At 41.4% G+C, this 20,087-nt stretch overlaps 1 protein-coding gene across 2 annotated transcripts in view; it reads right to left on the reverse strand.

Annotated features, from left to right (window-relative positions):
- RARB (retinoic acid receptor beta) overlaps positions 1 to 7,193 on the reverse strand; it is a 593,227-nt gene extending 586,034 nt beyond the window's left edge. The window contains exon 1 of one of the 2 annotated variants that reach the window (XM_070781537.1): positions 7,142 to 7,193. The gene's annotated coding sequence lies outside the window, so the exon portion shown is untranslated. The remainder of the gene's footprint in view (positions 1 to 7,141) is intronic. The other variant, XM_070781540.1, reaches the window with a different exon arrangement.
- Positions 7,194 to 20,087: the final 12,894 nt, after the last annotated feature.

A 20,087-nucleotide genomic window follows, 5' to 3' on the forward strand; every position in this document is an offset into this window, starting at 1 on the left:
TGTTAAAAACCAAGATATGAAAGATGCCACCCAAGAGTGGTTGGTGACCACCGGGCAGCCTAGCAGGTATGATGAGCAGCCGAAGGGAGGAGTCAGAGACCAGTGCACACACAGGGGGTGGGGGGGATCACATGTGTGGGGAGAAAGGGTGATCCTCCATTCAAATATTCACTGAAGGTTTTACATGGCGGGCATGACACTGAGACTCGGATTATCAGAGCTCAAAGACAAGCTTTGGCTGTGAGATAGCCAACGCGCATAAGGAACCCACACTTTAAGCAATGGAAACACCAGCAGTATAACCAAACCATTACACCCAAACACTAAAAGTCACAAAAGGCATTTAGAGATGCTGCCAGCACCGCGCACCCACCCCTGCCTGGTTTCCACATCACGAAACAGCAAGAACAGAAAGCCAAGACCAAAAAGTCAGCGTCACCAGTAACCTCCACGCTGCTAAATGCAGGGAGTATCTCTCAGACCTTATTGTAAGCAAATACCACCTGACCCAATGGACTGTTTCCTCCATCTCGGAATGTTCCCTTCTTGGGTTTTACCGCATACCGCATTCTGTGGTTTTCCAACTACTTCTCTGTTTCTTTCACTGTTTTGCAAGGTCATCTCGTCTTGGCAACCGTAAAGTGTGGTGATTTCTCCAAGGTTTGGTCCTGTGCTTACTCTCCTTGGGACTCTCTGAGGCAGCTCTGTCTTCAGCGACCGCCCGTGTACCGATAACTCTCCGATGAGCCTCCAGGCAGACTTCTCCCTCCGTACCTGCTGTGGGATGCTCTCCCAGGTGCTGAGGGTTAGCTGCACCCTTTTCTGGGCACTTCCTTAGTAACCCTGTGCTTTCCTGTATCTGCCAGTTAGAACCTGTGTGATATTCAGCTGTGTGTCTTCAGTGTTTGGCAAGGTGTTTGGCACGTGGTCAGGGCTCGCGGTTTGTTCAGCTGTGGACTGGAATTCGGGGCAGGGCTTGGGGGCAGAAGGCATGGCATCACTGCACATACTGGGGCGCGGCTGGGTGAGTCTGCCTTGGCAGATGAGCCAAGGTAGTTGACTATGAGAACAACTTTTCAGATGATAATGCCTTCATGATTGTAATTATGTAAGCTTATGTAAGAAGACAGAAAGTATACATGGGATTTAACATGGATGATTTCTATTTTGTCTGTTACTTTTGTATTATCAGAGTTGTCTACAATGCATATAAACAATTTTATAGTTTTTTACATTTAATTTTTTCTGACGTCTGCTCTATGTATTGATAGGCTGAAAAAGAAAAGCCTGTGTGTGTTAGACACACAGACAAAGAGTTAGGTAGTGAAATGAAAAAGAGGAATGTGAATTCCTACCAGAAATTCTAGGAGTTGGAATCCCAGGAGTTAGAACTCTTTTTCGTTCAGTAAAAGTATTACCCAAATTCTTCACTAAGTAGCCCAAATTGCCTTTGTTGCTAAGTGACTTTTAGGGAGAAAAAGGGCAAAGAGAAATTATTTACTCAAATGGCCTGTCACTCCTGATTTTCAAGAATTAAACACAAACAAGTATTTTTAGATAATAAATTTGATAGTAACATATGCTCTCTGGAATTATAACTCAGACTACAGTCTTTACTGATGAGATCTAGACACTGACATCCTAGTCAAGCCATCCAAGCCATCAAAATAAGCAGCCCCTTATGAAAATGAAAATTGAATATTACGTTGGAGAAATTGAAAGCATGTTTTATCAAAGGCAATTTGTCTGTTATCTGACAGCCTTGGAAAACAATGGGAAAATTACATCTCTCACATTAAAATGAAAAGGCAGCAGCTTCTTTCAACATTACAGTAATAAAGGATCCTTGGGTCATTTAAAAAAAAACAACAACTGTTTATTCTATATGCAGGCACCATCTGATTTCTTTCTTGTGTTCTCCTGGAAGGTGGGGGGTGGGAAGAGCCTGTTTCTGAACTAGTTAATGGATCAGAGAAGAAAGGACTGCCAATTTCTTCCTTTTAAAAAATTATTCCTTTATTGGTAAAAAAAAAAAAAAAAAAGTGATTCTTTTTTTTAAATCAGGGTAGATTTTATTTATTTATTTTAAACTTTTAATTTTGCACTGGAATATAGCTGATCAATAATGTTGTGATAGTTTCTGGTGAACAATAAAGGGACTCAGTCATACGTATACACGTATCCCTTCTCCCCCAAAAAGCCCTCCCATCCAAATTGCCACATAAGAGCTCCCTGTGCTAGACAGTAGGCCCTCATCGGTCATTCATTTCAAATACAGCCGAGCCAGTGGGTCTTGATGCCTCCCCGCCCTGCGTGTTTGGTCCCTGTGAGCTGCATTCCTGCAGGGAGCCCGCATCTTAGGTTCTCAGTGAGGGTGTGTGTGTCAGTCGCTCAGTCGTGCCCGACTCTTTGCAACCCCGTGGACTGTAGCCCGCCAGTCTCCTCTGTCCATGGGATTCTCCAGGCAAGAATACTGGAGTGAGTGGCCGTTTCCTCCTCCAGGGAATCCTCCAGACCCAAGGATCAAGCCCATGTCTCTTACATTTTCTGCACTGCAGGTGGGTTCTTTACCACTAGCGCGACCTGGGAAGCCCAAACTGAGGCTCCTCCAACTCAGAGACGCTGCCAAGTAGTGCCTGATGAACATTCATTTGAGGGACTTTCAGTCTCTGCCCACTGTTCCAAGGACAGCAGCCTTGAGCTCTGTTCATGGTTCGGGCGGAACAATCATGCTCATGTCTTTATCTTGGTTATGCTTTAAGTGATCAGGAGTATAACAGAAACTTTTAACCCAATATGTGCTCATGTAGTAGAAATATTCTATACTGCTCGAGTCAGTTGAATACTACTGACTACTACTTGTAGCCAAGGCCGCTTGCATACTGTGAAGATTTGCTTATTTTAGTGCAGCCGGTTAACATCATTTTCTGAATATTAAAATACATTCAGTTTTCTTTTCAAATGAACCATCTAGAGGAAAAGCATAGTTATTAACCCAATAACTAGTTCTTTAATGTCAATATTTCAGAGAGCTCAAATTTCGCTAAAGCACTCTATGATGTATGACAACCCACTTCAGTATTTTTGCCTGGAAAACCCTGTGTATAGAGGAGCCTGCTGGGCTACAAGTTCATGGGGTTGCAAAGAGTTGGATGCAACTGAGCAACTGAGCAAATGAACAGAGATGAAATTGATGTAAATTGAGTGAATCTTAGATTCCCTGCAAGGGTTTTAGTAACTAAAATAATTCTATAAAGACTTCAAAATAATATAAGCATGACTCTGGAAACTGGAGGAAAAAAAGTAACTCTAAAATGGTGCCTAAAATCAAGTGTTCAGTTCCGTTCAGTCACTCAGTCATGTCCAACTCTTTGTGACCCCATGGACTGCAGCACGCCAGGCCTCCTTGTCCATCACCAACTCCTGGAGTTTATTTAAACTCATGTCCATTGAGTTGGTGATGCCATCCAACCATCTCATCCTCTGTTGCCCCTTTCTCCTTCCACCTTCAGTCTTTCCCAATATCAGGGTCTTTTCAAATGAGTCCAGCTCTTCGCATCAGATGGCCAAAGCACTGGAGTTTCAGCTTCAGCATCACTCCTTCCACTGAATATTCAGGACTGTGTACCTAACCAATTTATGCTTTTCTTACATTCTTCAACTAAATTAACCTTATTGATTGTGATGCTTGACCACTACCTTTAACTCAGAGCTTCAGTGGATGAAACATTTGACTTCTTAGTTCTGGGAAGGCTGATCCATGTATAATGGTTCTGCAATTCAATTTGTGGACCTTCCTTGGGGAAGAAACATGCAGAGCTCTGACACTCTCTAGCTATGTGGTCTCAGAAACTCAGTTTCCTGAAATACAATTTGGGAAAACAATGCTTTCTTCCAGTACAAGAAATCCTAATATTTAACAGTGTTAGTTCCCTTCTTAAAGGAAAGCCCCCATTTTAGGTTTGCACTGGGTAAAGTTACCTTCTTTGATAGATGCTACATTTTCCACCCTCTTGGAACAACCAGCTCCATGAGTCACAAATATACTGTAAGTACATTTCAGTGAACACTAAAAGCAGGACCCCTTTTTTCGGATAGCCTGCAACTGTATGTGGGAAAAAAAAAACTAAAAATAATGCCATTTTTGATTGCTGATGTCATAGACATTGGCAAGAATATTGAAGCTGTACATCAAAAAGATATTTTGGGGATAAGTCAGTGTAAGAATAAAATAGAGCTGTGGAGCTCTCGTGAAATTGAGAGATCTCTTTTGTATCAAAGTATATTTATGAGATAATATTTCAACAGAAATGGAGAAAAAATGGAAATCCATTGCCATTATATTACTATTGTGTTGAAATGGCAATCTTATAATGAAATCTAAAATTCCAGCTCTCATATCCTAAAGTGGATGCCTGCTTGCTTTAATCTTGGTTATCGTTATATTGCTAAAGCAATCACTGAAATTAGCTTTGGCAGTTACAAAAAGGCAAGATAGGTCTCCTCTTCCCTACTCCCTTTTCACAATCCCCACCCTCTAGCTCAAGGGTGCCCTTGACAACAAAAGTTCAAGAACACCCAACTGCAACTGAGCACTTGCTCATCACATTTTTCGCTAACTGGGTCTTGTAAGTCACAGAGGCGTCACTCACTGCGGTCCCGCTCACCCGGAGCACGCTCTCGAGGCCTCTTAGTTGGGTGGATTGAACAGAGTGGCCACTGCTTCTCTTATCTGGAAACCCTGTGCAAGGCTCCAACCTCGCAAGGGTCTTTGATTCTTTACTTGTAGAACTGTGTCTTCAACTAGGGGAGCTACAGATAGCTTTTAGCTCCAATATTTTACAACTATTATTGTCATTAAGTTTTTTCTTAAAATTTTGTTATATTCAGATTCCATGAGCATGAATTTTGCCTTGTTGGCAAGCAACTTGCTTTCTTTATGCATTATTTTTATTTAAGTCAGCACACTTTTTTGTGTATTTGTTTTTTACCTGAATGTGCTTAAGATGGGCAAGTTGGAATACTCCTATAAGCAATAAATCAGCTTCACTTATCTTAAATAGAAGTGTAAACTCCAAAAATAAAAAGGATGGCAACCCCCTCCTCCCCTCCGCCACCAAACCCAGCGTAACTGAGTCCTGGTCAGACGCTATGGCCTAAGGACAGCTCTGAGTCTCAGGACTAAGGTCTTTGCTAAAAAGAGTGAGAGAGATGGAATGCCATTACACAGCCATTCTTCCCAAGAGAATCAGACGTTTTAGAAGAGATGCGAAAGAAGAATACAATGATTTCCTCACTGTGGGATTTACTGAGTAAGGTCACTGTTGGGACCACAACTGGGGTAGACCCCACTGCTGGGAAAACGTCTCCGATTATTAAAAGGGTGTGCTACGTTTCAGACTCAGCTGCCCAACTAGGTTGGGAAAATTCTTCAATTGTCAAAATATCTTGACTATACTCACATACTTATCCTCAAAAATGAACATTGTATCAACATGAATGACATAACTAATTTTTCCCTAAATTGTATGCCATAGTTATTATTAGGAACACTTAATCAGTACAAAATCCTCTGTTCTCCAGAATATAAACTGCAACAATAAATTAACAGAATTATTCCAGTTTACTTCTAAATTTGAAAAAAATGAACTACTTCTGAGTTAAGAAAAAGCAACAACAATACTAAACAGAAGGAAAGTTATATTCAATCTTAAAGTATTCAACTGAATGAAACAATACCAGCAGAGAAAAAAACAAATTTATCAAGTCATAAAAAATACATTAATTCAAAATGAATTAGAAAAAGCAATATAGTTATTTGGAACTGCTATAGAAATTCTGTCTTAAAATAACCAATTCAACTTACCCAATAGGTTCCCTTGAAGATAAATTAAAATATGATTATAATATGAGAAATTTATAGTTAAGTAGCATTACATTAATTCCTTATTTTTCCTAGTACACTCTAATATGTTTTTCTTTCCTATTCTTTGTACATACTTATCTTCCCAATAAAAAATAATGAATAATGAAGGAAATGATGGGCAAATGAAATTTTATTTTCACTATAATTAGATTTCCCCTCTAAAAAATCTTCCATCTCCTTAAATCACTATGAATTAAACTATAGTGTTTCCTTTATTGCAAAATTCCATGCGAAGCATGTTAATCCTTCCTCAGGAAATCTCAGGATCATTCTGGTATAGTCATGTTTACCCAAACTTCGCCAACAGTCTGAGAACACGGTTTCTAAAGGGATCTACATGGGACAAGACTTGGACAGGCTGAGACACCAGTAAATTTGGGCAATTTTTCCTTGCCCAAGTGCTTCACCTACATGAGTACAAAAGTCCTGCATTAATCCCCTCCCTGGGGGGAAGAGAACTTTCTCATGTACTAACCACTGAGTTACATAAATTCATTTAGTTTTCAAAATAACCCTACAATCTCGGCATTAGTAAACCTGCTTTACTCAAGAGGTCAAGGAGCCCACCTGGCTCGTCCGAGATCACATCTAATGGTGAACACTCAGAGTAGTTCCCTCCTCTCTACACGCAGGATATTCATCACGCTTCCTTCTCAACCATCACAGTTTTCTAAAATAACTTTTTTCTTTCTGTAGTGTAGGAGTTACAAAACTATAACCTGTAGCACAAACGTTTCTTGCTTCTTGTCTTTATAAATGAAGTTCTATTGGAACAAAGTCACACACATGTGTTCACGTAATGTCTGTGCCTGCTTTTTCAGCAGAACAGCGAAGCTGGGCAGTTGCGACAGAGGCTTGGGTCTAAAATGCTGAGCATGTGAGCTTTTCCAAAAAAGGTTTGCCAGCCTCTGCTCTACTGCATCTCCATGTTAGCTGAGAGAAAAGAAGACTATCTAGACAAGATATATGTAAACGAACAGTTTGTAGAATAATTTTTATACATAGTATAACACTGTTTTTTGAACAAATGTTAACATTTGCTTCTATGTATATATATAAAAATACTTGCGAAGTTCATATGCCAAATGGTGGTTATATTTGAGGCATCAGATTATTATAAGGAAACTTTCATGATGCTTTAAATATCTAAATTACTTCAATACTTAATAATTTACTAATTGCTTAGTTGAATTTATTTCTTCTTTCTTTACTCACCAGGTGCTGGTCCTCAGACAAGTCTCTTCATCTCTGCTGGACTCTGTTTTATCTGTAAAATGAGGAGCTGGGTTAGACAATCTTTCCAATTCCTTTTAATTCTAACACCCCACCACTGTATGTAGCACAGCCACTCAATTTCTTAGTATCATTTACTTTTAGTAACTACCAACCAGGGAAAGATGTCTACAGGGAGCCTACAAATTAAAATTTCTCCACTTGTCATTTTTATTAGGAATAATCTTCATAGATAACTCACTTTTCTATTGGTTCACTAGAATCTCTTACAGGAGAATAACCAGAGGAATTCTAAGATACCATCATATTTCTATCAGTTCAGTTCAGTTCAGTTCAGTTCAGTCGCTCAGTCGTGTCTGACTCTTTGCGACCCCATGAATTGCAGCACGCCAGGCCTCCCTGTCCATCACCAACTCCCAGAGTTCACCCAGACTCACGTCCATCGAGTCAGTGATGCCATCCAGCCATCTCATCCTCTGTCGTCCCCTTCTCCTCCTGCCCCCAATCCCTCCCAGCATCAGAGTCTTTTCCAATGAGTCAACTCTTCACATGAGGTGGCCAAAGTACTGGAGTTTCAGCTTTAGCATCATTCCTTCCAAAGAAATCCCAGGGCTGAACTCCTTTAGAATGGACTGGTTGGATCTCCTTGCAGTCCAAGGGACTCTCAAGAGTCTTCTCCAACACCACAGTTCAAAAGCATCAATTCTTTGACGCTCAGCCTTCTTCACAGTCCAACTCTCGTATCCATACATGACCACTGGAAAAACTGTAGCCTTGACTAGACGGACCTTTGTTGGCAAAGTAATGTCTCTGCTTTTGAATATGCTATCTAGGTTGGTCATAACTTTCCTTCCAAGGAGTAAGCGTCTTTTAATTTCATGGCTGCAGTCACCATCTGTAGTGATTTTGGAGCCCCAAAAAATAAAGTCTGACACTGTTTCCACTGTTTCCCCATCTGTTTCCCATGAAGTGATGGGACCGGATGCCATGATCTTTGTTTTCTGAATGTTGAGCTTTAAGCCAACTTTTTCACTCTCCACTTTCACTTTCATCAAGAGGCTTTTGAGTTCCTCTTCACTTTCTGCCATAAGGGTGGTATCATCTGCATATCTGAGGTTACTGATATTTCTCCCGGCAATTTTGATTCCAGCTTGTGCTTTTTCCAGTCCAGCGTTTCTCATGATGTACTCTGCATAGAAGTTAAACAAACAGGCTGACAATATACAGCCTTGACGCACTCCTTTTCCTATTTGGAACCAGTCTGTTGTTCCATGTCCAGTTCTAACTGTTGCTTCCTGACCTGCATACAGATTTCTCAAGAGGCAGGTCAGGTGGTCTGGTATTCCCATCTCTTTCAGAATTTTCCACAGTTTATTGTGATCCACACAGTCAAAGGCTTTGGCATAGTCAATAAAGCAGAACTAGATGTTTTTCTGGAACTCTCTTGCTTTTTCCATGATCCAGCGGATGTTGGCAATTTGATCTCTGGTTCCTCTGCCTTTTCTAAATCCAGCTTGAACATCAGGAAGTCCATGGTTCACGTATTGCTGAAGCCTGGCTTGGAGAATTTTGAGCATTACTTTACTAGCATGTGAGATGAGTGCAATTGTGCAGTAGTTTGAGCATTCTTTGGATTGCCTTTCTTTGGGATTGGAATGAAAACTGACCTTTTCAAGTCCTGTGGCCACTGCTGAGTTTTCCAAATTTGCTGGCATAATGAGTGAATCACTTTCACAGCATCATCTTTCAGGATTTGAAATAGCTCAACTGGAATTCCATCAACTCCACTAGCTTTTTTCGTAGTGATGCTTTCTAAGGCCCACTTGACTTCACATTCCAGGATGTCTGGCTCTAGGTGAGTGATCACACCATCGTGATTATCTGGGTTGTGAAGATCTTTTTTGTACAGTTCTTCTGTGTATTCTTGCCACCTCTTCTTAATATCTTCTGCTTGTGTTAGGTCCATACCATTTCTGTCCTTTATCAAGCCCATCTTTGCATGAAATGTTCCCTTGGTATCTTTAATTTTCTTGAAGAGATCTCTAGTCTTTCCCATTCTGTTGTTTTCCTCTATTTCTTTGCATTGATTGCTGAGGAAGGCTTTCTTATCTCTTTCTTGCTATTCTTTGGAACTCTGCAAATTAATTTTTCATTAGAGACTTTAGCCAACTGTGAATCTGGGGAACAAATGCTCTCTAACCCAATTTCAAGTTTGTTTTCTCTAAATGGGATCTTTTTTGGTTCCCACTCTATGACTTATGTTTGCATTTGTAACTTCTTAACTTGCTTTTGTAAGAACATGATATGAACTTTGTCCTCAGAAGTTCCCATTTCCTCTAAATTTGATTTTGTTTTTAGTTTTATTTTGAAAACAACATTACAAATCTGAAAATATTATTAAATATATATTCCAATTTTACATCAAATATAAAGTACCGAATACATTCTCATAGTCATTTTGTGACTGTTGAAATGGTGAAAGTTAAAATCAAAGCAAGTACCCAGTACAAGTGACCTATGGAGACGGTGGACAAGTTCCCACTCGATGGAGGCAGACGTCAGTATGGTCTTCTGGGGGATAGTTTCAATCATTTATCTAAAACTTCAGGAGTTTAACCAGAAACTTCACTTTTAGGGGTGTACCGTAAGCAAATAATGAATAATGAGGAAAAGACAGGCATCCCACTTTTTATAAATTTATAAAAAACTAGAAAACAAATGTAAGTAAGCAGTGACTTGCTTAAACAATGTAATTAAGTACTATGCACCTATTAAAGTTATAACGCAAAAACAATGTAAAAGATCATGGGGAAAGGTTTGCTCTAAAAAGTAGAAAATAGTTGTAAAATAATGCATGTAGTAGGATTCTATTTCTTATAAAAAGGCATAAATGTAAAGATTTGTATGTATATCAGAAAGCAACTGGGAGGCTTCCAGTCAAAGTGTCAATGCTGGCTACCACTTGGTGAAAGAATTATAGTAAATTTTTGCATCTTTCATTAAATTTTCAATTTTTCTGCATTGACTACATATTATATTATCACAAGAATTATTTAGGAGCAGCAAATTATAGTTACAAAAATAACTTTAAAGTCTCTAGATTATGCCTACCCATATGATCAGGCTTTTATGGAATCAATCATGTCAGTGATGCAGGAAGCATATCATTTTAACTGAATCTAAGTAAACAGTTTTTATCTAGTGTACAATCAAGTGCTGATTTTTAAAACTTGTATTGAGGAAAATTAAAATGAGCAATAAAGAAATAAGATAAACAGATCATATATCCCTTCATGCCCCTCTCATTCTCTTTCTTAGGAGAAGTAGGTCTTTAATTTCCAAGCTCTTTTTTAAATAAGCTGTAATAAGAGTACTTACTTGCTTTTTATACTTGGTGTTGATGTGCCTACCCGTTCAATCGCAAGCTCCGTGAGATCAGGTGTCATATCTTTTTGCTTCATTTACCACAGATCTCATTAAAGAGTTCAATGAGACTAGGTAAAAGAGCAAGACTACTAAAGCTTTGTAACAAAACCACAAGCTATCAGACTGGGTAGTTGATTCCTGTAACCTATACTGACCCAAGGCTAGCAAAATGTTCCGAGAGCTTAACCTCTTGGAACTTACAGAACCCAATCACATCAAAGTAGAGTGTGCTGTATCAACCTCCAGTATTTATGGAAGCCAAGGCCATCAATCTTGATGATCTAGGGCAAGTTAATTTTCTCTACCTGCGCTGCCCAGTATTTAATTTTATGCCTTTAAAAGATTACATCTGATAAATCATCCATAATCAAAACTTTGAACTCCAAATATAATTAACCAGATGACACTCCAGTACCGTTTAGGTGAAGTTAAAGTGCAGGAAATTTACATTGTGAATGTTGCAACCTGATCTGAGTGGAAGTGCAAGATTAGACACTGGTCAGCCACATCCAGAGAGGAGGGTCTACTTCAGGAAACGTGTGTGTGTGTACGTGTATGTGTGTGTGTGTGTGTGAAAGTCACTCAGTCGTGTCCGACTCTTTGCGACCCCATGAACTATAAAGTCCCTGGAATCCTCCAGGCCAGAATACTGGAGTGGGTAGCCTTTCCCTTCTCCAGGGGATCTTCCCAACCCAGGGATTGAACCCAGGTCTCCTGCACTGCAGGCAGATTCTTTACCAGCTGAGCCACCAGGGAAACATGTGTGTGTGCACGCGTGTGTGCACGCGTGTGTGCACTCGTGTGCACACACACAATGCAGAACTCTGTCTTTACATCACCCATAAAGACAGGCTTCTAAAGCCAATTAATAATATAAGCTACATGTTTTTCCAACAACTCTATATGAATCATTTTTATCTAAGCAATAATTCAAATTCATTGATTTTCTAAAGGACTTTATCAAACTCTGAATATATTGTTGTTATTAAAAATATTCTATTTCTTTAAAAATAATGGATAGTTGAGCTCTCTTCATCATTTGGACTCATCTTCATCCAGTAAGTCAGAATGAATAAAAGTTGATCATCTTCTTAAAATATAAAAGTAACCACAAATGCAGTTTAAAAGCCAAGAAACTGAAACAAAAGAAATTCTTCTCATTTTCTTCTTTGAAGCTGTTCTCAATACCATAGGATCCTTGAATGAGGAAGCGTTTCTTTTGCCAAGTCTTCAGAGCAAAAATTAAAATGGAAAGTTACTCGACTATCTGGTAAATTTCAGTCAATAAGGAAAGCCAACCTAGGTTAATTGAGGCTTGATTTTAAGTACCAATTTTTGCTTATGGGTTTTCTAAGAGGTTAGGGATTTAAAATTCAGTCTCTAGAGTAGGCATTTCTGTTTTAAATTAGAGGTGGGGAAAGTAACTAGGGTATCAAAACCCGACTCCCATTCACAAATGTAATTTGAAAAATTTTGGAGATAACTCTGAGTCCCCTAACAATGGAGTATCTTACTTTAAGTCATAATCGGTACACAGGAGTGCATATTGTGAAAGATCCCTTAAATACCTATTCCCCACTGGTTTATAACTGCCAGTGGGGCTGGTTTGCATGTTGAATGCAACAAGCATGGACGTTTCTGGCAGAAAGTCTTATAAAGTTAAATGTAGCAGTGGGACCGTTCCGACTCAGCCCATAAACCGCAAGGTTAGAAGCTAACATCTCAATGATCCGCCTGATCATCGATGGTGAATCACTGTGGAAACTGCAGAGATGTCCTGCTACTGGGGCTAAACGCTGGGGAGTGCCACCATGAAATACTGCTTTGTGGACATGTGACAATGAAGGCTCATATACTTGCTCCACATTCAATCCATTTACATGGAATTTAGCAGGTTACTGCTCATTAAGGAGATGTTCCCCTTAGGATTCTGAGAGTGGGGCACAAGAAGAATTGCACTGACACAGTATTTTATTTTATATTTAAAAAAGTGTATTTTTTTTAGTCACTAAAGAATTCTATCCTGCCAAAATGCTCGTGGTAAAGCCCTGAGCCAAGAGAAGGGATGAATTTATGTTCCCTGAGATGCACACAAGTATTTAAAAAGTCATCAGGTGGTAGACAGATACTAAAAATTTCATTACAATATAACCTGTTACTACAAATAGCATTATTTCTCTCTTTTTTATGGCTGAATAAACAACACGGATGGATCTACAGACTGTCATAGTGATGTAAGTTTGACAGAGAAGGACAGACATCATATGGTATCACTTATATGTGGAATCGAAAAAGAAATCTGTACAAATGAACTTATTTACAAAACAGAAATAGAATCACAGATGTAGAAAGCAATATTATTGGTACTGGGGGAAAGAGGAGAGGGATAAATTTGGAGATCTGGATTAACATATACACCCTACCATATATAGATAATCAGTAACTAATAAGGACTACTGTACAGCACAGAGAACTCTCCTCAATACTCTGTAATGGCTTGTATAGGAAAAGAATTTTAAAAAGAGGGGATACGTGTATATGTATAACTGATTCACTTTGCTATACACCCAAAACTAATATAACATTGTAAGTCAACTGTGCTCCAATAAAAATTAAAAAAAACAACAAATAACTTGCTACTAAGAGCATCTATTGTTCTGAGAGTCTCAACTCTTTTAATTTTAAAGTTGTTTATTATTTTAACTGAAGGATAATTGCTTTAAAGAATTGTGTTGGTTTCTACCATCCATCAACATGAATCAGCCATAGGTACACATCTGTCCCCTCATGAACCTCCCTGCCACCTTCCTCCCCATCCCACCCCTCTAGGCTGTTACAGAGACCCGTTTGAGTTCCCTGAGTCAAACAGCAATTCCCAGAGCCCCAACTTTTAGAGAGGGGGTAAAAGTCTTGTGGGTTCAACATCGTTCTCCCTTTATCCCTGCTTTCTAGTAATATATTTTGGAAAGTTTTCTATCAATGTGCATATTTGTGCACATATTAAGGTCCTTTGTTTTAGACATTCAGTACTACAAACTGATGAGCTACGGGTCAGACTGTTTCCACAGATACGTGTGTGTATATATACACATACAACTTTTTATTTTGTATTGGTTGCTTTAGTTGCTAAGTTGTGTCTGACTCTTGTGATCCCATGGACTGTAGCCCGCCAGGCTCCTCTGTCCATGGGATTTTCCAGGCAAGAATACTGGAGTGGATTGCCATTTCCATCTCCAGGGGATCTTCCCAACCCAGGAATCGAACCCAGGTCTCCTGCATTGCAGGCAGAATCTCTACCGACTGAGCCATGAGGGAAGCCCTGATGGGGTACAGCCAGTTAACAACACTGTGTTAGCTCCAGGTGGACATCAAAGGGATTGAGCCATACATATACATGTATCCATTCTCTGCCAAACACCCCTTCCATCCAGGGTACACATGACTATATTTAAAATGGATAACCTGCAAGGGCCTGCCATACAGCACAGGGAACTCCGCTCAGTGTTACGTACACAGGTATGTTTTTGAGCCACTTCTCTTTAAGGCTGAATTTCAGTGCTTTTAGATGGGTCTATTTCTTTGGCTTTTGAGGGACCCCCCGCCGCCCCGCCCCACTGTCTACACCAGCCTGTGGAAGCCTTGTCCCTCTGACATTGTCTTCCCCGTCTCCCGAGGTTTCTTTTCCTTACTCAGGAACGAGCCTGGCTTGTGTCAGTCTTCTGCCACCAGCCTGTTGCCAGCAGGAAATGAATCTCTTGGCCCCTTTGAAACCTCTTTCTGCACTTTGGGCTCTGAATCAAGAGAACTGCCACCAGCTGGGCCTGTTTCCCAGGATGGTGATGGTGAATTATTTACTGTCATCTTGGACTGATGCTATTAAACCTTCTTCCCACAGCACTCTGAATACTGGACATTGCACTGCCCACAACGCTCCCGAGGTCCCTTTCCTAGCTTTGCACACACCAGCTCCCCAGGTGTGTTTATTCCAAACAGTTGGCACCTGCAACTCTCAGTGGGCGGATCATCAGATCCAGGAGCGATGAGCATGCTGCAGTGACGCTGAGGGGAGTCCTGTTAGTCCCACAACTCCCCAGCAGGCTAGGGCCCCGGTGATTCTCCCGTGCATCTGTCTTGATCCCACCCCTCTGTCAGTCTCCTCTTTCCAGTCCCACCTCTCCGCATCTCTTCCTCTGACTTTCCCCTAATCCTCACTGTAAGCTCTGCTTCCAGGAAATCGACTTAAGAACTCACTTCCCAAATGGGAAATGACTCTTCTAGAGACCCTGTTATGGAGAAGGCAATGGCACCCCACTCCAGTACTCTTGCCTGGAAAATCCCATGGATGGAGGAGCCTGGTGGGCTGCACTCCATGGGGTCGCTAAGAGTTGGACATGACTGAGCGACTTCCCTTTCACTTTTCACTTTCCTGCATTGGAGAAGGAAATGGCAACCCACTCCAGTGTTCTTGCCTGGAGAATCCCAGGGATGAGGGAGCCTGGTGGGCTTCTGTCTATGGGGTCGCACAGAGTCAGACATGACTGAAGCGACTTAGCAGCAGCAGCAGCAGCAGAGATTCTGTTGGTGTTGGGTGTTGTCCATCACCTGAGTTGGTGATGGACAGGGAAGCCTGGCGTGCTGCAGTCCATGGGGTCTCAAAGAGTCGGGCACGAATGAGCACCTGAACTGAGAGATTCTGCAGCATTTCCATAAAACAAAGGCGCTCAAGTTGGAACTTGCATGAGTTATAATCTATGTACTATCTCTGTACATACAATGCACTTTCCATTCTGAAGGGCCCTCAGTACATAAATCAGTTTCCACAGAGATGCTTGAGGCTGACAGCAGAATCATTCATCAGACGCACACCTAGCACTTGGCGACAGGTAGTCCATGGTGGTGTCAAGTTTGCAATAATGGGCAAAAATTCCTGCTGCTGTCAAGGAACTATGGGACACCTTACCGGTTCTTTTTTTTTTAAATTTACCAAAGGACAGCATTAATTTACAAACTGAGATCTCAAGTCTCAATATGGCTGTGAATTTTAAATTCGGAATCCTATTTCTGAAACTTTGACTTTTAATCTGTTACTCTTGAGAACTGCTTTTTGGCAAAAGCAGAATGAATAAGCACAAACGATGCAGAGGAGCAGGTTCAGAGACTGGTGCTATGATTTTCTAATACATGAAGTAGTTAAAGACTGATGAGACGGTACATTATATCTGCATGGTAATTTAGTTCAGAAGTTCACAATTATTTTATTTTCAATATTAATTGCTTTTGTCTCTCAATAAATGACTCTGTAGGAAGTGGAATTCAATTTCATTCATTTTCAATAATCGAGATTGCTTTGAACCAGCTCAATAACTCTCACTCTTGGCCTCCGATGTATTGCTGGTCGTAGCACATAAATAATCTTAGTTTTCTTTTTAGATTCCTAAGCAGAGCTGGCCTTTGGCAAAAGAGCTAAGGAGATACAATTTTCTGTCCAAGGCCCTCCAGCATTCACACACCCCCTGATTTTCGCTTTCTCATCTCGTGGTCACCCCTGCCTGCTGTCTCCCACCAAGGGCAAGTGGTAGGAGACAGTGGGATCTCAAGCCCCTCTCCTCTGCTGACCCGGCGCCTCTGTCTGAGGTGCTCTGTGCCCACAACCCAAATACACCGGGAAGTGAGCCGGCGGGGCAGGTCAAAGTCCCTCATCTCCTGCTGCTCTGCCCAGGGTGGAAAGGAGCCCATGGGAGCTCCTCTGAGCCTCCTCATCTCCTGCAGCCCTTCCCGCAGGCTCAGAGGTTTTCACAGGCCTGTCTCCTCCACTAGACAACTGCTTCCTGGGGTTATAAAGCACAGGCCATTTATCTACATCAACCATGTAATGCTTAGCTACGATCCTTGTCAAAAATAGTCTGAATTCAGAGGAAGACAAATATCATATGATACCACTTACATGTGGTATCTTTAAAAAAATGATACATATGGACTTATTTACAAAAGAGAAACAGACCCACGGAGACCAAATCTGTGGTCACCAGAGGGGAATGGTGGAGTCGGGGGTCAGACTGGGTGTTTGGGATTGACAGGTGCACATAACTGTACATAAAGCAGATAATCAGCAAGGACCTGCTGTAGAGCACAGGGGACTCAGTACTCTATACTAACCTAAATGCAAAAAGAATCTGAAAACAAGAGACACATGTATAACTGAATCACTTTGCTGTACACCTGAAGCTAACACAACTTTGCTAATCAACCATATTCCGTATATAAAATACAAGTTTAGAAAGGAATGTACATATAACTGAGTCACTTTGCACCACAGGAGAATTGAACACATTAAATCAGTCACACTTCAATTAAAAAATTAAAATTGGAAAAAACAAAGCTTTAACTTGTGCTAAAAAAAGAATAAATAAACTAATGGATGGGTTAAGGGGTGCTGGTCTGTATTTTACCCCCATGAAGCTGCTTTTGCTTCTCCAGCACAGGCTTCACTCACTCACCGCAGAGTCTTTGTTTACCCACAGACCCCAGCCTCGCTCAGGCCGTGCTGGTTCCGCATCCTAGTGGACTCCCGCCCAGTCCCTATTAGACTGAGGGCCCTTCTGAGGCAAGGAGCTCAAGTGTTTCTGTGGGATTAATGGGGTCAATGTGTCCTGTGACTCTATCAGCTCTCGTTTTCAAAATGTGTATCCCAAAAGATGATTCCAGGCAGGGTGCTTCACGGACAAGAGCAGAACAAAAACACAGGAAAAGCAACACCACTTTTACACTTGATAGTGTTCTAAGTGCTTTACAAAAGTTGACTCACCGAGTTCCCACAACCCTTTGCCGTGGGCAGGATCACTAACTCACTTTATCCATGACAAGACAGGCACCAGGAAATTAAGTGGCTTACCTCGATTAACTGACGATCTCCCTTATAAAAGCATGGCAATGGTGTTGGAGCTACTAAAAGGGATAGCTCACGATGAGAGGGACCATCAGCCCAGTGTAAACTAAACTAACATATCACTATTGCACTTGATTCATCTTATTTTTAATTGGACTATAATGGCTTTCCAACGTTGTGTTAGTTTCTGCCATACAACAATGTGAATCAGCAACAATTATACATGGCATCCAGTCCCAACCCTTCGGGGTAAATAGATGGGGAAACCAAGGAAACAGTGACAGGCTTTATTTTTTTTGGCTCCAAAATCACTGCAGATGGTAACTACAGCCATGAAATTAAAAGACACTCCTTGGAAGAAGATATGAGCAACCTGGACAGCATATTAAAAAGCAGAGACATTACTTTCCTGACAAAGGTCTGTCTAGTCAAAGCTATGGTTTTTCCAATAGTCATGTACGGATGTGAGAGTCGGACTATAAAGAAAACTGAGCACTGAAGAACAGATGCTTTTGAACTGTGGTGTTGGAGAAGACTCCTGAGAGTCCCTTGGACTGCAAGGAGATCCAACCAGTCCATCCTAAAGGAAATCAGTCATGAATATTCATTGGAAGGACTGATGCCGAAGCTCCAATACTTTGGCCATCTGATGTGAAGAACTGCCTTCTTGGAAAAGACCCTGATGCTGGGATAGATTGAGGGCAGGAGAAGGGGACAACAGAGGATAAGACGGTTGGATGGCATCACCAACTCCATGGAGATGAGTGTGACCAAGTTCCAGGAGTTGGTGATGGACAGGGAGGCCTGGCGTGCTGCAGTCCTGCAGTGGGGTCGCAAATAGTAAGACATGACTGAGTGACTGAACTCAACTGAATATATGCATATGTGTGTATATATATATATATATATATATGTACGTGTGTGTGTGTATATATATATATATATTGGCTTCCAGCTGGTAAAGAATCCACCTGCAATGCAGGAGGCCCTGGTTTGATTCCTGGTTCTGGAAGTTCCTCTGAAGAAGGGTTAGGCTACCCACTCCAGTATTCTTGGGCTTCCCCGGTGGCTCAGGTGGTGAAGAATGTGCCTGCAATGTGAGAGACCTGGGTTAGGAAGATCCCCTGGAGGAGGGAAGGCAACCCACTCCAGTATTCTTGCCTGGAGTATCCCATGGACAGAGGAGCCTGATGGGCCTCAGTCAGTGGGGTTGCAGAGTCAGACATGATTGAGTGACTAAGCGCACGTGCGCATGCGCGCACACACACACACACACACACACACACACACACACACACACATCTCTGTACCCTCTTGAATATCACTTCTTTTGTTGTAAAGTTTTAAACTTGAGGGGAGGGGTCAGTTGTGTTAAACAGAGGATTTAGTGACTCCCTAATTCTCATTGCAGGCTGTCTCTTCTGGACCTGATGTTCATTTCTTCCATTATATCCACATTTCCAGTGTTCTCTTGGACATCTCCAGGGTTTGATAACTCAGACTCATTATGTCCACAAACAACTCACTGCTGACCAGTTTTTGCATCTAATCACTTTGCCAGTTGTGTGAGTGGAATGTTAATCTGGTTATCTGGATTTGAATCACTGACCCAGTCATCCTGGAGTGTGTTTTGCATCCCTTTCCTCACATTTGTTCCATCTGTCCACATTCAGTGTTCATAAGCCAGTTTTAGATTTTTTCCTTCCTCTTATTCCTGCAATCATAGCATCCCATCTTCATCAGTTCAGTTCAGTCGCTCAGTCATGTCCAATTCTCTGTGACCCCATGGACTGCAGCACGCCAGGCTTCCCTGTCTATCACCAACTCCCCGAGCTTGCTCAAATTCATGTCCATTGAGTCGGTGATGCCATCCAACCATCTCATCCTCTGTTGCTCCCTTCTCCTCCTGCCTCCAGTCTTTCCCAGCATCCGGGTCTTTCCCAATGAGTCAGTTCTTTGCATCAGGTAGCCAAAGTATTGGAGTTTCAGCCCATCTTCATGCCCTACCTTTATGTCCATTCTGTCCTGAAATGTTTTGCCTATGGTTGCCTGGTTTTCTTCCCAAAGAGCAGCTCTACTGTAGCATCTCACTCCAAGGTTTGTAGCAGCTCTCCATGCTCTACCAAAGCCCACACAGCTTCTCCCACCTGCAGTCAAGGCTGTTGCTGGTTGGTGGAGACACGTAACACTCATTCTCCACATCAGATTTCCATAGAAGGGATGTTCCTTCCAGTCTGGTCCTTCTTTTTCAAGAGAGTGTAACATTAAAGAGAACATTCATTTCTGCCAAGTCTGGTAAGACTAAGGTTCAGATCGTTGTCCACCTGGGATACAGGTGAGCTTTGGTTAATTTCTTTTATGAGAGGCCCCTGGTGCCCTGTCTTCCACCGCTTCCACCCCGTCATCTAGAGGCTCGTGGTTGTCTGCATGCTCTGTAGACAAATATATGCAAAATTTAGGAAACCTGACTAGCTTCCTATTCCAAACTATATCCCAAGTGCCAGCTTTACTGGCAATTCTGCTTGTAATTTAATCTGTGTCTGATTCCTGCTTCTTTATTTCAAAATGCTTGAAACTCATAGGTGGAAGAATGTGGATAATGTGCTTCAAAAACTC

The sequence above is a fragment of the Bos indicus genome, chromosome 27, assembly GCF_029378745.1.
Source record: "Bos indicus isolate NIAB-ARS_2022 breed Sahiwal x Tharparkar chromosome 27, NIAB-ARS_B.indTharparkar_mat_pri_1.0, whole genome shotgun sequence".
NCBI lineage: Eukaryota > Metazoa > Chordata > Mammalia > Artiodactyla > Bovidae > Bos > Bos indicus.